We start from the raw sequence: 5,485 nt of genomic DNA, 5'->3' as shown, positions 1-5,485 counted from the left end.
TTATATGGCCACAAACGTTTTGTATCTATTTAATTTCTTGGCTTTTTCACTTCATCTCAGTGAAAATGACCTTATAAACGGTTTGGATGGAATATAAACATCAAGGTGGATCCTAGGAAAGTTTCAACGGTAGGAATTCCTTTCCACACTGTTTCATTTAGTATGGCCCACTTGAGTTTTAGATCCTAATTATTTTTCGGTCTCATGCCCTAAAATGAGTTCAAAAAACTGATGGACGGGTTGAATTTCTAAAAAACATCACAGTGGGCCCCATCCAGAATCCTTGCGCAGGAACTTCCTGCGAAAGGCTTTCGCAGGAAATCCGCGTCCGGTTAGGTGTTACCTCGGCAACGCCCTAGTGGGTGATGCTCGGGCCCACATTGATGATGTATTGTATATCCACACCGTCCATTCGTTTTTTTAGCCCATTATAGGACGTGGTGCCAAAAATTAAGTAGATCCAAATCTCAGAACTACAGGAAACAGTAGTGATTGAACGTCCACCATTAAAAAATTTGTAGGGACTACTTTAAGCATATGCGTAATTTTTATTTTCCATCCAACCCGTTGATAAGGTCAACCACAACTGGATAAATGTAAAATACAAATATCAGATTGATCGAAAACTATTGAGGCCTACAAAATAATTTAATGGTAATTCACCACTTTTCCAGTGTTGTGGTCCACTGGAGATTTGGATCTGCCTAATTTTTTGAATAACATCTTAAAAGGATCAGAAAAACAGATGGACGGTGTGGATATAAAAAACATTCATTCAGTGGACCCCGGTAACACCTAATCCGCTACCTGTCCAAACCAACCAAATCACGAAAATGAGGAGGAGCGAGTGACGTAGGGATGCCGTATACAAACCGAAGTTCTTTTTGCATCAATCGCGACGTACGTTTATCAATCATTCGTCACCTACAAGATCCGCATGCTGAGACGCTATGACAATTAGAACCGTCCATCAAACTTGAACCATTGTGTGAAGGTAAAAATACGAAACTTGATCAGAAAAAACCTGACCGTCCATATATAGCTGAACTTGGACCGCTGACAACATAGATTCTAATATTCGGCATTCAAATGCACGAATCGATGGTCACGATCATCCTTTCAGCACTATTAACGGACAGTGGCCCATCAACATCAACATCAAAGATGCATGGTTGTGAAAGAACTCGATAAATAAGTTGAAGGTTTTCATGGATAAGGCGGATCATGACACGTGGACTTGTAATTATGAGGAACGTAGGGAATAAAAGGGAGAAACATGGCTAGCCACATGGGTTACTCACATGAGGCACGAAGCCGTAAATGGGTTGCATGGGCAGGTAGGTACAGTAGTTAGAAAGTCAGCCTCAAGCAACAGCTCTGGCCCACCACATGCATCCGTTGCATGATCAAGGGACAAAAATCTTCTATCGCCGCCCATGATTTCTGGGACATGAGGGGAACATTGAAGTATGTTTAATATTATTTAATTGAGAGAGTTTATCAATTTGAGTGATGATTCAGTGGGCTAAGATTATTCAAACCTTCCCATTCAAATAGTTGCATTTGGACTTGTTCCCATCTAACTGGCAGACTGAGTGGAGATACCTCGTTTCAACACTTGAGGTCTTGGTATCGATCCCTAGTGGGGGTGGCTTACATGGAGTGTGTGTAATGACACATGGGTGTGTACTAACAAGCTAACTCCAAAAAAAAAAAAAAAAAAAGTGAAAATGACGGATATGATCGTTCGCACAATATCAATCACGGATATTAGTGAAATCTGATTTTTGTGAGCGGATTAGGTGTGGCCCTTACTGCGGGGCCCACCTTGATGTATCTATTCTTTATCCACACCGTTCATCTGTTTTTCCATATCATTAGTGCACGAACCCAAAAATGAAACAGATCAAAATCTCAAGTGGACCATATCTCAGGAAACAGTGGTGATTGACCATTAAAAACCTCCTATGCGCTACAAAAGTTTTGGACTAAGTTGATATTTTTTGCTACCTTCATCCACATTTTTGCAACATTATGAACAGGTTGGATGGCAAATAAACATAACAGAAACCTTACCATGGGCCTTAGGAAATTTTTAACGGTGGAGCGTTCAATCACCACTGTTTCCTAGAGTATGGTCCACTTGAGATTTGGATCTTCTTCATTTCTGGACTCATAGCCTAAAATGATCTGAAAAAATGGATGGACGGAATGGATATAGAATAGATACATCAAGGTGAGCCCCACCGTCGCACCTAATCGCTTCCCTGATTGTTGTATTTTCTGTACAGCAGCAGAAGAAGAACGTAACAGATGCAAGTGGATGGTCGATTTGAATGATGGGAATGCCGACAATTCCAAATGCAACTACGTGCATGAGAAGGTTTCAGTACATTTTAAGCCCACTAGATCTTTCCTCTATCAGTTCTGTACTAGGGCGGTTTCATGTGTCCTGTCACTATCCTAGCAGCATTTCAGCACTTTCTGTGATGGGTTGGATCCACCGTCGATCAATGGGGTGGTTCAGGGGCAAAATCCAAGGACCTGATTGCTAACTGGTGCATGCACTCTCATCCACACATCATCTGTAAGTTAGATCAACCTGATAATCTGCAGATTTTGATCTCACTTGAATCTGGGTGCACCCCAGATTTGGGTCCCATGGGTGGGACCTGCATCTGATCTTCGGTCCAGGTTATTTAATCTGGTGGACGCACAACCAGAAAATCCCCCCACAGGCCTAGGAAAATGCATTTAAGCTAAATGTAGTCCTAGCTAGTTCTAGCGCTATTATTGTCTATAGAGACTTGAAAACCGAGTGTTGGGAGCCATCCATCAATTGGGACATGTTAACTACTGATTATCTGATAATCACGCTTAAAGGATGATCCTGACCATTGATTTGTAGAGTGTAATGTAAACATCAAGAATTTCTTTCCAATGGTCCATATTCAGCTATATACACCGGTGGTCGAATCATCCATTGGCATTTTACCCAAGAGCTCATGAACGGCCACGATTCCAATAGAACGGCCATGGATCATGTGCAGTTCTTTTAAATCAGCACCACAGGATTATCTTTGATTTTCATAAGATTGTGGTCAAAAAACAAAAGTACGTGGAAAAAATGAGAATCTAGATATCCCATCAGAAGATATTTCCATAGAATTCAGATTTCTTTAGTGGAGAAACACGACTAACTAACAATGCCACCTTGTTTCAATGTGGTGTGTACGTTGCACCTATCACCAACAAGGAGAAAAAAATGAAAAGAAAAGATGGAATTGGTTTGAATTCAACAAAGAGCATTGACAAAATAGAGGATGTGTGATATTTTACCTTCCAAGGAGAAGATGATTTTAGGGAATTTTATAATATTATATTTATATGATATGATTTTAATGGTATCAAAAGCATAAAATATGATGATAGTCACATGAGAGCATGAATTCAGTTGTTGGGGTCGGTAGTCTGCTCTCACACTGCCACGAGACTCAAAAATCGGTGACGAAATCCTTTGCTGAAAGATAAGATCATGGCACGACTAGGGGACGCGGATTTCCTGCGAAGGACTTTCGCAGGAAGTTCCTGCGCAAGATTTTGTGTGGGGCCCACTACGATGTTTGTGAGAAAGCCACTCCGTCCATCCGTTTTTCGACTTCATTTCAGGACATACAACCAAAAACGAGGAGGATTAAAGACTCAATTGGGCCACACGAGAGGAAACTGTGGGGATTTAGTGACCAGAAGCATTTATATGGCCACAAAAGTTTTGTATCGGTTTAATTTCTTGGCTTTTTCACTTCATCTCAGTGAAAATGACCTTATAAACGGTTTGGATGGAATATAAACATCAAGGTGGATCCTGGGAAGGTTTCAACGGTAGAAATTCCTTTCCACACTGTTTCATCATGTATGGACCACTTGAGTTTTGGATCCTAATCATTTTCGGTCTCATATACTAAAATGAGTTCAAAAAACGGATAGACAGGTTGGATTTCTAACAAACATCACAGTAGACCCCATCCAAAATCCTTACGCAGGAACTCCCCGCAAAAGGCTTTCGCAGGAAATTCGTGTCCACGATTAGGTGTTGTCGGTGGACGCGGATTTCCTGCGAAAGGCTTTCGCAAGACGTTCCTACGTTGGGAACCCAAGTGGGGCCCACTGTAATGATTTTGATAAATTCCCTCTGTCTATACGTTTTGTGAGTTCATTTTAGGACATGAGGCCAAAAATGAACCATACCCAATTCTCAAGTGGGCTGAAAATATGGGAATTGAATTTCGACAGTTGAAATATTTGTGGGTTACAAAAGTTTTGAATCATTCTAATATTTGTTTTTTCAGTTCATCCCAGCAGTAATTACGTTATTAACGGTGTGGATGGCATGTAAAAATTACTGTAGAACCCAGGGAGTTTTCAACGGTAGGAATTTCCCTAACTACCTTTTTCTTTAGTGCGGCCCACTTGGGTCGTGGATCCTGCTCAATTTTGGTCTCATAGCCTAAAATGAGCTCACAAAATGGATGGATAGGGTGGATTCCATAAAAACATCACGGTGGGCCCCACCTGGGTTCCCAGCGCAGGAACTTCCTGCGAAAGCCTTTCGCAGGAAATCCGCGTCCGTTGTCGGTAGACTAATTAACCAATTAACCAATGGGCAAGTTTTTCTTGAATTGGATCATATATATATATATATATATATAGACACACACACACGACTCCACGCAGATGCACATCTGAAGTACTATGTATCAGATGGGATCCACCGTTTAGATCGTTTGTCCCAACAATCAGGCCATCCAAGAAAAGATGGATAGTGTATAAAATGCCGCACTATGTTTTTAGATTGTCGGTTGTTTTGGCACACGAGTGGACTGATAGGCTTGATTTTTGGCAAGATGATCTGCAGTGGGTCCCATGTAGTACCCGGCGTGTAGAGGTGCATGTGGAAGGGTACAACTTGAACCACTAACCGTTGACTTTCGTTTTTTTACTTTGTCCACTTAAAAGGGTTATGCTTGTACAATTGATGTAAGATGGCCTGATGATTATACAATCCGAACCTTTCACAAGGTAGGGTTATCTTAGATGGGCCATGCTGCAAAAAGTCACACTTATCCGACAACCATAATCACTGTTTGAAGGACTTTTAGAGAAAGAAAACAAACGGTTATAAACAAAATGTCTAACAGATTCTTTGACATGTCTGACATATCTAAGGTTCGGATTGTCCGATGGATATAAGTTTCTAGATATGGCCTGATGATGCAAAAATCTGGTTTATTCTCGTTGAACTGCTGGACCTTTAAACACCTATATAGGAAGAAGATAAATGAGACCCTGGTTAGAGCAAGAGACCCTCCGATGCCAAAGTCAAGCTAGAAATCTGGGTCTGACAGTGTCGATGGATTTTGGGTCATAGACTTTATGTACTTTTCATGTAGATGGACCCCCCCATTTATAGTGTAGGTAAGGTCGA

The sequence above is a fragment of the Magnolia sinica genome, chromosome 5, assembly GCF_029962835.1.
Source record: "Magnolia sinica isolate HGM2019 chromosome 5, MsV1, whole genome shotgun sequence".
Lineage (NCBI taxonomy): Eukaryota > Viridiplantae > Streptophyta > Magnoliopsida > Magnoliales > Magnoliaceae > Magnolia > Magnolia sinica.
Note: the sequence above shows the minus strand (reverse complement) of the source record.